This window comes from Agelaius tricolor, unplaced genomic scaffold, assembly GCF_023055355.1.
Source record: "Agelaius tricolor isolate 1412-34295 unplaced genomic scaffold, bAgeTri1.0.p SCAF_12, whole genome shotgun sequence".
Classification (NCBI taxonomy): Eukaryota; Metazoa; Chordata; class Aves; order Passeriformes; family Icteridae; genus Agelaius; species Agelaius tricolor.
In genome coordinates this window covers 24,275,746-24,292,933 of record NW_027269272.1, presented here as the reverse complement: position 1 = coordinate 24,292,933, position 17,188 = coordinate 24,275,746, and the positions used below count along the sequence as shown (strand labels likewise).

Below are 17,188 nucleotides of genomic sequence, written 5' to 3'. Positions count from 1 at the left end.
GTTGTGGGCTGCCTTTGTTTGCTCATAACTTTCAGGGAATAAAAGCAATAAATAAATAAATGCACAGAACTCCACAAACCAAATCCTCAAATGTGGAGGAATAATTTAGGACAGCGTGGGAAGGGACGGATTCTTGGTGGAGATCTTTAGACACGAACAACAAATCTTTCCTGACTGTGACCAGAAACACCTCGGTGTTCCTCACTTTCTTCCAGGTCAAAACGACTTTAATTAGCAATTAACTGAATCATCTGCAGGGTCTGGAAGCAGTCTGTATGCAGGAAGGACGTGCCATGGGAGGGAGAAAGAGAATGCTGGGTGCTATCAGTGTTTACAGCTCCTGACAGGATGGCTTTTAGGAATGAAGGTTTCGACGTGGCTTAGCACACGCACGCTGTAATTTGTCTGTCAGTTCTCTGAAAGTTCATTGGCATTGTCAGGTCGTGTTTAACTCAGTGGGGAAATATGGATTTCATCCCTGGTGATTTCACGGAGCACTTTGATAGCCTGAAGGTTTCCCATTAGAACCATGGCCTCCCATCTCCTCCCCACCTCCTCGGGAATTACTGAGCCTCTTCGGAGGACTTCAGCATGCACAGGACCCAAAATGAAGCAGGAATGATTCTTTCAAACTCTGGGTTCTGTTTGAAAGGATTAAATGTCTGATTGTGCAGGAACACCTGCAGGTCTGGAACCTCTCTGGGTATCTGTGTGGGTAGGGGTTCATAAAGCCAAAAGAAGGGCATGGACAAAAATCAGAGTTTTCCTTGGTAGACGAGGGCATGTGCCAAGTATAACAGAGAACTCCACTTGCTGTGCTGGGGCATGTCCAGAGAAGTATGACAGGAATACTTTGGCACTTTTCTTCCCCTTCTCATTTCTAAAGGAGAGTAGGGAACTCTGCAGCACTGTACCTGCTGGTCCAATACCAACAGAAAATCTCCACATCCATTGAGGAGCCCAGGCCAGAGGTGCCTCTGCCTTTCCCCAGCTGTTGCAGGCTTCACATGAAGACCCATAAACCTTCTTTACCTGGAGAACATTTAATTTTCCATGCTCAGCCATTTAGTTAAAGGTGTTTCCAGACAACATTAACAGAAATAGAAGCTGACAGATTAAAAGGAGCTCTTCATTTTGGAGGTGTGCTCCGAGCTAAAGTAACTCTTGGTGCTGATCCTCCACTGTTCAAACCTGAGCTGTGCAAAGCACTCTCTGTGTGGGTCTGGATGGGTAAATGTTCCATGTAAAAATAAGTGTTTATAGCAAAACACTCTTTATTATTTCTTTTCCACTCTTCTGCCATGCTGTGGTCTTTTAAATCTGATTTCATGAGCACATACGTCGTTTTTATAGTCTCACTTTACCTGGTGAGTGAAAAGGCAATTTTTATAAACAAAACTTAGTGCTAACAAAAAACCTGCATCTCTCTGTGGTACAAATGAGCATAATTACAGTAAAACACTTTTTTAAAGAGTGTTCAGCTGCTGTCAGCGTGCCTGACCCCCAGCAGAATTGGATACACGTTCTGTTCCTGGAAAAATAGACCTAGAATAGACATGGGTTCTGTTGTGTACAACTTGAAGACAACTTTTAACCATCAGAAAACAACTTTTAATTATCAGAAGCCAACTATTTAGCCATCAGAAGCCAAAGGACACCATGCTGATGTTGATTTTCAGTCTGAAGCTGGTTTAACAAATTGGAGGGCGGAAAGAACGGAGAAATATGTTCTGTTCCTGCAAAAATAGACAGGAGACAGGGGTTCTGTGTGGTACAACTTGAAGACAACTTTTAACCATCAGAAAACAACTTCTAACTATCAGAAGCCAACCTTGAACCCTCAGAAGCCAACTTTTAGCCATCAGAAGCCAAAGGGCATGATGCTGACATTGATTTTCAATCTGAAGCTGGGTTAACAAGTTGGAGGGGAAGAGTGGAGCTGGTTTTTCTGCTGACTGCACAGAGCTGGCTGTTTGTTAAACTCCAAGGGTAGATCATTGCCAGTGTTTCTGCCTTGTTGTTTGGCCTGGGCAGAGCTGGCTGTGCAATATGGGATGTGCCAGGCTGGATCCCTGTCAATGTTCAGTCTCCAGTGCCGCTCGTCTGGAACACCAAGTGCTCTCTGATAGCCCTGAGATGTCCTGGTCTGCTGCAGCTTTGAGGGCATCCCACCCTGACAAGCTGTCACAGCATCCCTGGAGAGGGACAGGAGAGGTGTGTGAGGATGTGACAGACACGAGGACTCCTCCTGAAACCCCTCAGGGCAGGACCAGGTGCTGAATTCTGGAATTGGATATTTCCTCCCAGGCTTCTCCAGCACCTCAGCAAAGCTTTGCCAGGATGTGAAGAACATTTGTTCATCTCCACTTTGTTGTTCCACTCTCACTGCAATTCCTCTCCAGAATTCAAGAGTGGAAAGAACTCCGAGCAAGTCACAATAATAATTCTGTGGCTGTCTTGGTAATGCCTCCATAATTAACATTTGTCCTTACAGATACAATAACTCCCTGTAATGCAGACATAAATATTCCATTTTAAATAGGCACCTGAATTCTGGGGATGAGTGGTGTAAACTTTAATTACATTTCACAAGTGCATTTCCCTCATAATCCCATATTTTTCATTAGACACAAAATAACATTTCTGCTCATTTTGGATAGGTTTTTTTTTTTCTTTGCTTTGGTCTGTTTAAATACAAAAAAATGTGAACAAGTAGAGGAAAGCCTGTTGACTTAGACAAATTAAATATGTACAGAGTAATTCATACAGAAAGTTTAATTTTTTTCCCTCTGTCTCAATAAAGATATGATAATTTTTTGAATCAAAGTCTTAAGCCTCATACTGCTACCATCTCTTCAGGAAAAGAAATGCTAGATTCATTTGAAAGTTATGATTTAACATGCTACAAAGATTAATCTCTCAGCTATTATTGAAAGCTCATGTTGTTGAGTTTTGGTAATTCAAAGAAATATAAATACAATTGAATTTTATGAGAGTCTGTATTGATGGAATACAGACTCTGCTTTCCGACCAGGATTTACCTGCTAATCTCATTTTTCCATGTGGGAAACCACAGCTGAGTTTGAGCAGAAATGGAACTTGAGTTATATTCTGAAGGTTCATCCCTGTGAGTACACACATCACCTTAAACTGGCTCATGGAATTCATACAAGGGCTGGAGGAACGGGACAAGGGGGAATGGCTTCCATGGGAATGCCCTGGATGGGATCTTGGGATGGAATTGTTCCCTGGAGGGTGGGCAGGGGCTGGGATGGGATCCCCAGAGCAGCTGGGGCTGCCCCTGGATCCCTGGCAGTGCCCAAGGCCAGGCTGGACACTGGGGCTGGGAGCACCGGGGACAGTGGGAGGTGTCCCTGCCATGGCAGGGCTGGGATGGGATTTAAGATCCCTTCCACCCAAACCGTTCTGGGATTCCGTGATTCCCTGAGATAAAACTTCAGCTCCTGTCTGAAGCGATAAACCAAAAGTTTAGGCTTGAAGCAGAAATTTCTGTCATTTCTGGAAATAGACTCAAGAGTTTAACGTTGCATGTTTGGTTGTTTCCAATTGACAGATCCTTTTTCTCTCCCTCTATTTATTGAATATTATCTCTCCATTCTGCCTGTCGTGGCAGTACCTGAAGTTTTGTGATACCCAGGCTTTGGCAGTGTTATTGACTTGAAAAGTTCCTGCGTCCTTCACATTCCCTTGTGTTCAACTCCCCAGATAAGTTCATGGTTATATTCTATAGATCTGATCCAATTTATTTCAACAACAAGATATTGCTTGGAAGGCAATATGTCCTGCTCTCTATCTTTAGGAATTACCTAAACCTGTTAAAATCTGAGACTATTTTTCACAATTAGCCTGATGGAGCTTGATGCCTTTCTGAGGGAAAAAACCTGAGAAATATGCCCAGAAGAACAAATCATTAGATGTGATAAGCCAGGAGGTCCAGTTTTCCTGATAATTTGTCTTAATTATCTTTTGGTTTTTTTTTTTTATTTTAACTCTGGGCTACTTGTTTATATTGGAAGTAAAAAAAATCCCTCTGTCATCCTTGGATTTTCCGAACAGCCAAGAAAGTCTTTTCCATCTATTTCCCCTCATCTCCCCAGCCCCTGCAGCCAAGCTGCCTTCCAAGGTATAATTAATTTATGGTTTGTGCCCCAAGGAGGAAAAACTGAGCACTCATCAGTGTGATGTTCAGGCACTTCAGTGCATTATTTTTGGGCATCTTATTGTGTTTATTCCAATACCCATGGCAAACAAACCTGGATTCTTTGCCCTTCATTTCCTTCTTGAACATAATAAATCTAATTCTGGCACTAATCATATTACAACCACTTTTTATGATGGTAATTCTGACTAAAAAGGGCCTGATTTTGGTGCTCCCAATGTGGCTGGTTGGGAGGGAGGTGGGTATCCACTGAAATAGTAAAATACAAAATATAATGCCCAGAAATTGACTCTGTTCTAAAAGAAAACCTCAATTTTATGTGTTTTAAAGTGCTTTGTGATGCAGAATTTCTGCACAGGGCAAGAAAATCTGCACAATTCTTGGTCCAGTTCATGCCACACTTTTTTACTTGCTTGGGAACCTGAATTTCAGCTCCTTATCTGAGAGCCTCAACCCTTGTGAGCAGTGGCAGAGCAAAAATCCCATTGCCAGCAGCTCCTGTTTTAACTGTCTGCTCTACTTTAGCAATTCCAGGTAAGTTGGTGAGTAATTTTAGTCTTACAGGGACTAAAAGGATGGGGTTTTTTTCAAAATGTTGAATATTGGTCTCATTTTCATCCAGAGATTTTTATTCATTTTATTCCTTTTGAATTTGGCATTCTATTTTCTCTTCCTGTTCTAAAGTGAGCTGTGAAAAAGCAGTGTAGTGTCTGGGAAGTGTGCAGGGAGAAGGGAAAAAAGTCACATTTCTCTGTTCTTTTATCTCCTCAATTTACCAGGAGACTCAGTCTGACCCAGGACTTCAACAGGGAGAAAATACATTTAAAGAACAACACAGGAAAAGAAAGAGTAAATAGCTATGAAATGTGATATTTTGGGGGATAAGACTAAAGTTATATATATATATATTTGATACAGTCAATCAGAAATATTTAATTGTCGAGTGCTGGTGAATTGTGGTGGCATCATGAAGGGGGTAGGGAAATTCTTAGCCCAAAATGACAGAATTTCATGTCCCTAAAACTTGGGAAATTCTCCTTAAAGAGGACATCTGAAGTCATCTGCATGGACCTGATGTTTATTTTTCACAATGAAATGTGGTATTTTCTTACTTTCTCCTCTGAATACCAGAGAACTTTGTTGTTGCTGTTTGTAATTAATAATTCTTGGCATTTTTGCTGCACATTTTACTGGCTATATTTATAGAACTGAATTTAACTCAGCCTCACTTTAGGAATACAAATATATTAAATCCCTAAGTCATGGTACTTCTTTTTTTTTTTTTTTTAACTCCTCACATGCATTTAGTAAAAGCTACATTTCCAAAATTCCCATCTGTTCTGCATGTAAATCCAGCTAATTATACACTGATTGACAGGGCTATAAAGGGACATTTTTGGGGAGATGATAGGTTTGGGAGCTGCACTAAAAATTCCCACGTGGAGGCATTCTGCAGTTTTCCCATGGAAACTCTGTGTGGGAGTCAGGGGGATACAAACACACCCAAAAAAGGGTGCTCTGGCTGTCACCTGTGTGCTGTCAGAAAGGCTTTGGGGTTGTTGTGTGAATGTGAGGCTGGGAGGGGTCAATAATCCCAAATAACGCCACAGCTCTGGCAGGAGCCCTGCCCGGCCCTCAGCTGGATCAGCAGCAATTCCTCAGGGCTCTGCTCTGGGCTTGAAGGGCAGCTGGAGGGATCCCAGAGAGCTGTGGGTGGCCCCACAGGCTCTTATGGGATCAGAGAATCCCAGAATCACTGAGGAATTCCAGTGAGGATGGAAAAGGCCTCCAAGGCCATCAAGTGCCCAATGCCCACCTTGTCCCCAGCCCAGAGCTCTGAGTGCCACCTCCAGCCCTTCCTGGGACACCTCCAGGGATGGGCACTCCAAACCTCCCTGGACAGTCTGTTCCAATGTTTATTCTCCCTTTCCATGGGGAAATTCCTGCTGCTGTCCACCCTGAGCCTGCCCTGGCCCAGCCTGAGGCCATTCCCTCTCCTCCCGTCCCTGTTCCCTGGGATAAGATCCCAAATCCCCCCGGCTGTCCCCTCCTGTCAGGAGCTGTGCAGAGCCACAGGACCCTCCCTGATCCCCCTTTTCTCCAGGCTGAGCCCCATCCCAGCTCCCCCAGCCCTTCCTGGTGCTCCAGGCCCTTCCCAGCTCCCTCAGCCCCTCCTGGTGCCCCAAACCCTTCCCAGCTCCCTCAGCCCCTCCTGGTGCTCCAGGCCCTTCCCAGCTCCCTCAGCCTCTCCTGGTGCCCCAAACCCTTCCCAGCTCCCTCAGCCCCTCCTGGTGCTCCAGGCCCTTCCCCAGCTCTAACCCCTTTATTCCTCCCCATATTTCCATGGAGAGCATCATATCCAAGGGATGATGGATTTAGCACTTGAGCTGCCACAATAAATTCTGAGCATCAGCAAACATCTTGGATTTGAACCTTAAATGCTGAACTTTTCGTCTAAAAATAGCCATGGTGCAAGATGAGCCACTCATTTTATTTTTAATAAATCACCCACTTTTAAAAATAATTTATTTTATGTTTCTTCTTTCTGTTCTTCCTTTTTTATTTTTTTTTATCTACATAAGCTACTTTTACTCTAGACAAGGAAGAGGAGAGCTTGTATTTTAAATAGATTTATGTATGAGCAGGGCTATTTATGAGAGAATCTGGGAGAAACAGGAGCAGAAAATTTTGATAGAACTAGAAGGAAAATTGAACACAGAAAAAGGTCAAACAAAAAGCAGACAATTTCTTAATTGTATTCTTAACAAGGGTAATTAAGCACTGGAACAGATTATTAATGGATGTGGTTCATGCAGCATCAGATATGAGGAGCCTTAAAATAAGATTGAATCCCTTCCTAAAATGCCTGATCTAATTTCAGCACGAGTTATTGGGTTAGATGAAGGCACCAAGAAATAAAATCCCAATCTGTGGCACAGGAGAAATGTTCACAATATTTCTGATGGCCCTGGAATGTCTGATTCTGGAAAAATCCACCAGGAGAAAATCTAATTGTTCTTCTAACGTGAAATGTGAGTATAATCGGGTTTAAAAATTAACACATTGCCGAGACCATAGAATGATATTGGCTTTGTGGGCTTCTTTTTTAAAATTTTTTATTTGTTCTTTTGAAGATGACAGATAAAAAGGACCAATCTGTACTTTATATTTTCTGATTTCACCGTGTTAATGTGGTGCTCGTTGATCACATCAGCAAGGAATTCCTGGCTGTAGATCCCAGGTGTTTGTAGGGAGTTTTAGATCATTTTTATGGGATTTTGAGGATTCACTTTTAACATAAGGGGAGGAAACAACAGAGTTCAAATGCCCCTCAGATGCTGCCACAGATCCATGTCATGGCCATCCTGCCCTTCCCTGTCCTTCAGTGAAATTTAGGGGTGCAGAGGAGCACCATTTAACCCTTGTGGGAAGAGGTAAATCTGGGAATGATGTGTTCTGGAAATGGTTTTCCATGGGTGGAATGGTTCATCCATCCCCCTGACCTTCAGGGAAACTTTGGTGCCCAGGATGCAATCCAGGAGCATCGTTTAACCCTTGTGGGAACAAGTAAATCTGGGAGTGATGTGTTCAGGGAATGAAGTGTCTTTCAATAGATAGACTGGTTCATCCCCTGTCCAGTGGAATTTGGGAGTGCACAGGATGCAGGAGCATCCTTTAGCCCTTACAGGAAAAGCTCAGTCTGGGAATGATGTGTTCTGGAAATGGTTTTCCATGGGTGGAATGGTTCATCCCCCTGTCCTTCAGGGGAGTGCACAGGATCCAATCCAGGGCCATCATTTAGCCCTTGTGGAAGAAACCAAATCTGGGAATGTTTTGTTCAGGAATGAAGTGCTTTTCCATGGATGGACTGGTTCATCCATCCCCCTGACCTTCAGGGAAACTTTGGTGCCCAGGATGCAATCCAGGGGCATTGTTTAACTCTTCTGGGAACAAGTAAATCTGGGAGTGATGTGTTCTGGGATTAAAGTGGTTTTCCATGGATGGAATGGTTCATCCCTCTGCCCTTCTGGGGACAGCATGGGATGCAATCCAGGAGCATCATTTAACTCCTGTTAAATGGAACGATGTGTTCAGGGAATGAAGTGGTTTTCCATGGGTGGAATGGTTCATCCCCCTCTCCTCCAGGGACGTGCACAGGATGCAATCCAGGGTCATCACTGAGTCCTTGCTGGAGCAGCTAAACCTGGGAATGAAGGGAATGAAGGGCCTTTCCACGGATGGAATGGATCCATCCAGAAGCTCTGCTCCAGATGGGGAATGTCAAACACCTCCCAAGATAATTAATCTCCCCCAAACTCCTGTCTAATTTAATGAGTGGTAGTTCACAGAGCGGTGTCAGCAGGGACCAAAACATTGGCTAAGGTCTGTGGGGAGCTTAAATCAGGGAAGAGCGCTGCTGATGACTGCTGGAAGTCAACCCAAAGGCTGCTCTGAATTTCAGATTAACATTCCTAGTCCTTCCTCATTGCTCTAAATAACAGCTTCACCCCTCAGCCCTGAGGATGAGTGAATGCTCGTGGTCCCTGTGCCAGGGATGGGTGGGAGCTGGACCCTTTTGCCAGCGGTATTCCAAATTCCCAGCCATCAGAAATGCAGAATCTTTCCTCTCATCCCCAGGAAATTGCACTTCACTCTTTCAGCGCTCTTGGATTTCATTGCCACCATTTCAGGGAAGTGTAAATTCTTAAATTTGGTGGATTTGATGCTATGAAATTGTGTAACTGATAATTAGACTCCAGCCTGGATGTTTACAACCCCTGGCTCCATGTTTTCAGCCAGTTCTTTCCTTCTGAATTCCATGAGGGTCTCGGTGCAATAACAGGAGCAGGTTTCCAAATAATGCAACTTCTGGCTGAATGAGGCTTTGATTTTAGCCTTTCTTAGAACCAGGGCTACAAAAATATTTGGTTTTTTTCCTTGTAGCCTTTAATTTATACAAGAACCCTTAATAACCAGTGCTTAGCCACCAGGAGGCTGCATTTATTTAAATCAATATCTAATTAGCTTCCTTTCACTCCAGAAATTTAAGGAATTTAAGCAATTAAATTTGGGCAATGATATCCTCCTGCTTGCTTTTGTTTCTGCTTGACTAAATTTTGCCTGTAATTGATAATTTCTAGAACACCAAATCACATTGATTTCTTTAGTTTGTTGGTCTACTGGTGTATTTTTAAAGATTTTTTTAAGGATTTTGGGGTGAAAGAATCTTTCCTCTTAACTTTCATTTTTTTTTCCAGCCAGTGGAAAATTAAATTAAAGGATAAGAAGAGTGATTTTTATGGATTCACAATACAATGCAAAGGTGAGATTTCATCTTACTTCCACCTTGAAATTGCTTTGATTAAAAGATAAAAAATTATTTCTGTGCAAAGAAATATTTGTAAAATGTAGAGATTCTGATTCATAGGCAAAGCAGAATATTTGAGGAACTTTTTTGGGTGGTGGGGACAGAGAAATATCTTTGAGGATCTTTTTGTGGTGTGCACAGGGAAATCCATCCTATGATACTTTATGTATTTGATGCAATTAATTTTTAAACCATTTAATAAGTTAAAACCATCTTTCTTTTTTTTTTTTATAAGCAGGACTTGAAAAGTAAAAATGAGAAAAATCAGTTTTCCCCCTTCCAACAGAAATATTAAATACATGAAAAATCAGAGCTGGGACAAAATATTTCTCCTGTGCTCTTTGTAAAGAACCTGAAAGGTCTCACAAAAAAGATCCATTAGGAAGGATGATTCCCTGCACGGGGATTTGTGGGGATCACAACTTTCCAGGAAAAATGGAAGTGCTGAGGGTTTTTTTATAAATCCATGAAAAAAATGAGCAACCATTTTGGGCGGACCAGAACAGCTGATACCCTCCTGCCAACCTCGTTTCTTTATATAAGGGGTTTATTTATATATGCAGATGTATGCAAATCCTCGACACTGAAAACACCCTGTAAGCAATGGAATTGACAGGAAATCAAAGAATTCCTGGAGCTGCCAAAGAAACTCTGCAGAGCCAGAGATCCCCACTGCGGGAGGCCCCTGGCTTGGAGTTTTGGGGTTGTTTTAAGGGGTTGTTTCAGATTCTGATATTAAAAACTGAGGTTCAGGGTTAAACTTGATGACCTCAGAAGGTTTTTCCAACCTGATTGATTCTGTGATTTTGGATGGCACAGAAGGAATATTCAGCGCAAAAATGTCTGAGCAGATTTATTTTCAGGAACTTTTCTGAGTAAACTCATCATGAAAATGATGCATTGTGGATGGATATCTCTGGATTTAATTTGCACCTTTGACAGGAAAAGTGGCTGCCTGTTGTGTTCCAGGACAGAGAATGGTTCAAAACAAACATCCCAGAAGGAATTTTACATTATTACAGCACTGTCAACCTGAAATTGGACTTTCTAGGACTTGGAAATCCCATTCACACAGAGATATCAATTCTAACAAATAATCTCTTGGCTCACTTTATTCCTATTCACCTTATTCAGCCTTATTGAATTAAGGAAATATAAAAATAACCCACTTGCTGAATTTTTCTGGATATGTATTTGTCATTCATGTCAGTACAAAAATAGCTCGATTTTTTTGGTGTGACTTTTATTTTTCTCCCCCAAAAACTTGAGAACAGATTTTTTGAGCTGCCTGGAAAAAAGGTTGCCTCAGAGATGACATTTCAAAGATCCAACCCAATAAATCAAGATATTGTGGCCGTTTCCCCGTATTTCTAAGCTCGTTGTTGGAAACAACAGCCTGATAATTGTGGCTGCTCATGCCATTAATGAAGCAAAGCCATCTGAAGCTGGGATTTTGCAATCTTTTCTGCATATGAATAGCCTGAAGTTCAATGTGATCTGATGATCAAGACCCACTCGAAGCATTTGATTGTGCAAGTTGGGGTTTTTTTTTTTTGTGCCTCCGGCTCCCTTTGACTCCCAAGTGGCTGGAACGTTGTGAATCACAAGTGGGGGAGCAGCTAAATGGGGAAAGAGAAGCAAATGGATAAAGCAGAAAAGAGCGTTGGATTCTCTCTCCCCCATCCCAGCTCTGGGCACGCAATGGCAACTCCTGACTGGAGGAACAGGCGGGGAAAGCGTTGGGGTTTCCAACAATCCGCTGATATTTTGGATGTGAGTTTGTAGGGTAACTCAGGCTTGCCAAATGCTGCTGTTGTAGGTTTTGGGTGCTCCATTCTCAGGGGTTTTGGGTTGTTTGGGGCAGAGTTTGACCCCAGCACCTGCATCCACAGATGCACCCTCTGTTTGCATCCCGAATTTTGTGGCTCATCCAAATCCAGCAATGTCCATCCATGCAGAGCAAGGTGAGGTGAGGTGACCTTGAAGAGCATGAGGAGCACACACAGGTCCTTGCTTGGTGCTGATAATAAAATAAAAAGAGAAAAATCTCCTCCTGATCAATGCCACACCCCACATATTTTATATTTTTTTTTCATCTTTTCTGTCTAGACAGGGAGGCTTGGAAGTGTGGTTTGATGGCAGCCTGAAACAGAAACTGATCATAGGAAAGTATTTTTAATAAGGGCATGCAAGAATGAGCCAAATCAAATGTAAACAACTTTTTTTTTTTTTAGCCTAATCTGCCTCAAGAGAAGTGGCAGATTCACCTCCAGAACTAATGAGTGAATCCATTCCAACCTCACTTGATTTTTTAACAACTTCCTACAGGAAAAATGCACAGAATATCCTACATACAAATATATGGAAGTGGAACTTGATGATCCCACGTGTCCATTCCAGCTTGAGGTATTCTGTGATTTATGAAACAAAGGCTGCAGGTAAAAAACGAATTTTAAAAACAATCCTGCCACTAAATTAAAACAATACTGCAGGTGTTTTCTGTCTTGTTTGGGACTAGAACAAGGTTGGTCCAGTTCAATCTGTTATCAGCTTATCATTTCTTGGTGGCTTTTAATGATTTCCTGGTTTTCAGATGTATTTATCCATGCCACACACACCTTCCATGCCACATTGAGAATTTGCTGGTGGGGACATGAAGTTGAGTCTCAGGCTGTTCTTTTTTATTATGGAAAGTGTTAAAATATCCCATTTGGTTGAAAAAAATTCATTATTTCCTAGTCAGTCTCTTTCTTGAATATGTATTTCCCCAAAACACTTGTGAAGTGTTCCTTTCATCAGGATTTTGAGGGGAAAATAAATATTAAGGGTTTGGAGCTGGCCAACAAGCTGGAAAATCAGTTTCTGAACCAGCTTTGCGTACAAGATGCTCAAAATAAGAGAGAAAGCAGGATGGAGACTTCATTCCTACCTGGAGGATAAAGCCCAGCTGTTCCAGAGCCATGAGAAATACAATTATTAAAAACCACTAATGAGGCATCTCAGGTGGCACAACAAACTCACCTGTATCTTATCTCTATGCATAGCAAAGAGATTTTTTTCTGGAAAGAATTGTTAAAAGCAATGTTAAGACAGGAAAAAAAGGAAATATTTGCTGCACAAATTCTCTGCTTTCAGCTTTATTTTCATTTACAGCCATGCAAGCTGAGTATAAACCACAGCTACTTTGACTTTGTAGTATTTCACGTCTCGTTTGAACGGTTTTAAAAATTGATTGAAGGCAGCCAAGAATTGGACCTTTTCCCTCTTCTCTTGTTCCGTGGTGCTTGGTTTTATGTGGCACCTTTTCCACTAAAAAGGCACAGAGGAGACTAAACAGCAAAATAAAAGCCTGCCATGCTCTACTAAATCTTATTACCCAAACCAGAATCATTTGAATGTTTTAAAAGTTTTATCTGTTGGGTCCCTGTGGGAGGGGGATGTTGGGTTGGTGGTGGATTTATTTTTCCCTAAATTTCTGAATTTCAATCAGGTTTGCTCTAATAGCTGTCAGCTGACCTGATTAAAGCCTACCTCTCCTCGAGTTGATTTAAATCAATTTGGCTGCCACACAGCAAGCTGAAATCCATGCTGGCCATCTGCTACGTGAAATTAATTTATTTTGGAGAACTTTAATTCAATTACCAGGCCCATATTCCGTGGCAGGTGTAGGAGACAAATCCATATTTCAGGTTCCTATGTGGGATCTGGTGTAGGCAACTGAGGAGTGAGAGGAGGGCTTGGGTAATATAAAGGGAGTAAGACAGGATTTCCCTGAAAGCTTTAATTACAGTTTCAAAGCAGAAGATTTAAACAGGCCTTGGAATCAGGAATATTTAAAAGACTCATATTGTGACCTCGCAAATTGCTGCTGGTGTTGCACACAATGCTAGAAATTATATAAATACTGTGACTCGGTTAACATTTCAAATCTCTGACTCACGAATTACCATGAAAATGGGGAATATTTCAGGATCAAATGAGGCCTTTACCCATTTCTTGGCTTGGGGTTGTAGATCTGGGAGGCCAAAGTGGCAGAGCCAGATCACGTGTGGCTTTTGTGTGGTGTTGGGAGCCCTCTTGTCACATCTGTCAGCTGCTGGAGGAGCTGCACTCCATGGATCTGCTGGCATCCAGGGTCTGAATGCCCCCATCCAACGGGAAAACGTGGAATTGGGGTTTAAAAGTTCAGACCAGCTCCTGGAAAATGTGGAGTTGGGGTTTAAAAGTTCAAATTAACTTCTAGAAAATGTGGAATTGGGGTTTAAAAGTTCAAATCAACTCCTGGAAAACGTGGAATTGGGGTTTACAAGTTCAGACCAGCTCCTGAGCTACTCCTGGAAAACATGAAATTGAGTTTGTTTAAAAGTTCAAACCAGCTCCTGGGAAACGTGGAATTGGGGTTTAAAAGTTGAAACCAACTCCTGGAAAACATGGTGTTGGGGTTTAAAAGTTCAGACCAGCTCCTTGGCCGTTCCTGGTCTCACCATAACAGTTGTGGCTCCTCCTTTAGCAATAACATGAGGGGAAAATGGTAGCCTTGGTCTTCTTAATTCCAGGGGTGCTTCAGGATGGAGATCAGCAGGAATTCCTCCATGGAAGGGGTGCTCAGGTGTTGGGAGGGGCTCCCAGAGAGGTTTGGAGTGCCCATGCCTGGAGGTGTCCCAGGAATTCCTGGATGTCTCTCAGTGCTCTGGGCTGGGGACAAGGTGGGGATTGGACTCCATGATCTTGGAGGGCTTTTCCAACCTCACTTATCCTGGGATTCTTTTCATGTGTCTCAAAGGAAAACTTTTGGTTTTCCTTCAAAGTTTAATTTCTTTCGAACTTTAGTTTTTCCTTCAGACAGCTCAACGCTGAATCAGTTTTGAAGAGAAGGAAATATTTTGCCAAAATGCTGAAAATATGTTTATTGATAATAATTTCATGAGAAATTGATAGATTTTTACTCTTAATCCTAATTTGGGAGGAAAAATATCCCTACACTACAATATCACTACAATATCCCAAATATCACTACAATAAACCCATTTCTTGCCCAGCTCTACTCAACCTGCAGATTTATTTCACTACAAATTCAGTTACCTTCTCCTGAAAGGTCAGATAAAAATGGTCTTTTATTACTGGCCTGACATTTTATTAAAATCCTGTTTTATTGTGTATAGGAAGAGAAGTGGTGGAGTGGGAATGCACAGGAGTGGCCAGGGGAGTTCTGCCAGGTTCCAGCCAGTGGATCTGCATCTCTGAGCCTCATCACCATAGTAAATACATTTTTCTTAGCTCAATAAAATTGTTCTTAAGTTTTCATATACTCTTTTGTTTTGATTTTGGGTTTTTTTGGGTGTTTTTGGGTTTTCTGGGGTTTTTTGGGGGGATTTTTTTTTGTTTTTGTTTTGTTGGGTTTTTTTTGGTTTTGTTTGGGCTTTTTTGTTTTTGGGTTAGGATTTTTTGTTGGTTGGTTGGTTGGTTTAGATTTTGTTTGTTTTTTGGGCTTTTTTTGTTTGGTTGGTTGGGGTTTTTGCTTTGTTTTGTTTTTTGGGGTCCTTTTTAAGTATTTTTTTACTCCTCCTGTTAATCTGGATTTTCAGGAATATCCATCAGTCGTGCTGCCCTGTCCCCCTCCTGCCACCAGCATGACCTGGGGAGTCCTCGAGGGGCACCCAGCTCTGGAAAGCAGCAGGAGCTGGGAATTCCTGCTCTGAAAAGCAGCAGAAATGAGGAATTCCTGCTCTGAGGAGCAGCAGAGTGAGGAGTTACTGCTCTGAGTAGCAGCAGGAGTAGGAGTTACTACAACCACCCTGAGCATGAGCAGCTTGCACTGTGGTGGCCTCAGTTTTCAGCCTCCTTTGCTTCATTAAGGCAATTCCATCAGAATTAAAGGAAGAGTTAGTGCCTGCTTTGAGGGCCTATAATCAAAATTAATGAGTTTCATCTCTCAGAACCATTAGATTGTTAATCAGGACACGGGGAGTTCAATAAAGGGGGTTGACGAAGATTTATGGTGGTACCAAAATGGAAAAGGAGAGAGAAAAATTTAAAAAGTGAATAAATAATGGTGGGTTTCCATGTTTGCCACCCCTTTAGGGAAAAAACAAACCCAAATACATCACTGCCCTACAGGCAGAGTGGGGTTTGTTTCACCTGGTTTCCTGTTTCTGATGAACTCGTTCATATTCTGCTGAACAGAGGTTGTGAAATCCATTCAGGTTTTCATCCCTCATTAAGATTTACTCAAATTTTAAATAGTTCCATAGATTATTTTTCCACTTTTCATGCCCTGTTTTCCTCCTACACTTGTGTGCTCAGTTGAAGTTCACGAGGCTGTTGTGAGGACACAAATGTAGAAGCTGTAGTAATTTTAAAAATCATTAATTATACATTTAAGCAGAAAAAAACCCCCCATAATCTGAATAAATAACCACCCCCTGTCATGGGCAGGGACTCCTTCCACTGTCCCAGGTGCTCCAAGCCCCATCCAAGCTGGCCCTGCCACTCCAGGGACAGCCACAGCTGCTCTGGAAAATCCATTCCTTGCCAAATTCCAGGATCTTCAAACTCTACTTAGGCCAGTCCATCCTTATTTCCCAGTGTTCACTTTACATGCAACACAAACACTGTGGAAGTTCTAATAAAAGGGAAATTTTCTAAGGGCTAAAAGCAATTTTGCCATTGCAAAGTATTCACCAGCTCCCATTAAATATTTTCTCTTTTTAATTGCAAATGACAGCTCGGAATGGCTCTGTTTTTACTGCACTTTGGAGCATATTAGTTTTTTCCCTTCAGGGGAAGAAATGAATTTTTCCCCTCCAATCAAATGTAATCTAGAGCATTTAAATAATTCTTTTCCCAAACACATTTTTCAGTCCTGCCTGTGAATGAAAACAGAGATTTATTCTTTGTGCTCAATTTTTAAGGGTTTTTTTTTTTTTCCTTCAATTTTCAGCTTAGATTTTTTCAGTGGAAATGAAGCATTTTTTTAATGGAATTATGAAATTCCAGTTTTCCCAGCACGTTTCTGACTAATGTCTATCCATTCACCCAGAAGGGAGGAATACAGAACCAACTGAAGGAATGCAGAACTGCATTCAACTTACTACTGGTTGATACAATCACAGCTGTCCAGGTCCTATTGTGTTTGCAGGACTGAATATCTGCTTTTATTTCAGTTTAGTGTTTCAGAGGATGAGAGGTCACAATTTCTTGTCAGCAGCAAGCTGTAATTTTAAGTATTTATATTTAAACTTTCCAGATCCCACTCATTAACATTTCCTTGGCACAGTTTATATTTTGGTGTAGTCCTTTTGTGGAAAGGTTGTAAGGGGCTCTGGTAATCTTTGACTTGCTGGTGTTTCCTCTTCTGGAAATGCTGGGGCTGCATCAAAAAAGAAACAAAGAAGAGCAGAGAACAAAACCTGAGCTCTGGGTTTTAGTTTATTCAGCTAAACAATCTCATTCCGTCATAGTAACACTGATTTAACTCAATAAAACCAACAAAAGCCATTAACGGCTCAAGCCTTGATGCTGTAACTGCTCCTTGAAGCTCAGAAAACTTCTGCTGAAGGCACCTCTGGAGAACATCTGGCCAAACCTTCTGCTCAAGCCAGGACTGAAACAAAGTCAGATTTAACTTCAGAGCCGGGCCA

The 17,188-nt window shown here is 41.9% G+C and overlaps 1 long non-coding RNA gene across 1 annotated transcript; it reads left to right on the top strand.

The window, feature by feature from the left end:
* The first annotated feature begins 3,065 nt into the window (after nucleotides 1-3,065).
* On the top strand, nucleotides 3,066-14,856 carry LOC139595143 (uncharacterized). The gene is made up of 6 exons (XR_011680871.1): nucleotides 3,066-3,127; nucleotides 3,575-4,714; nucleotides 7,062-7,212; nucleotides 9,439-9,503; nucleotides 11,877-11,986; nucleotides 14,711-14,856. It is a non-coding gene; the product is annotated as an uncharacterized lncRNA (long non-coding RNA).
* Nucleotides 14,857-17,188: the final 2,332 nt, after the last annotated feature.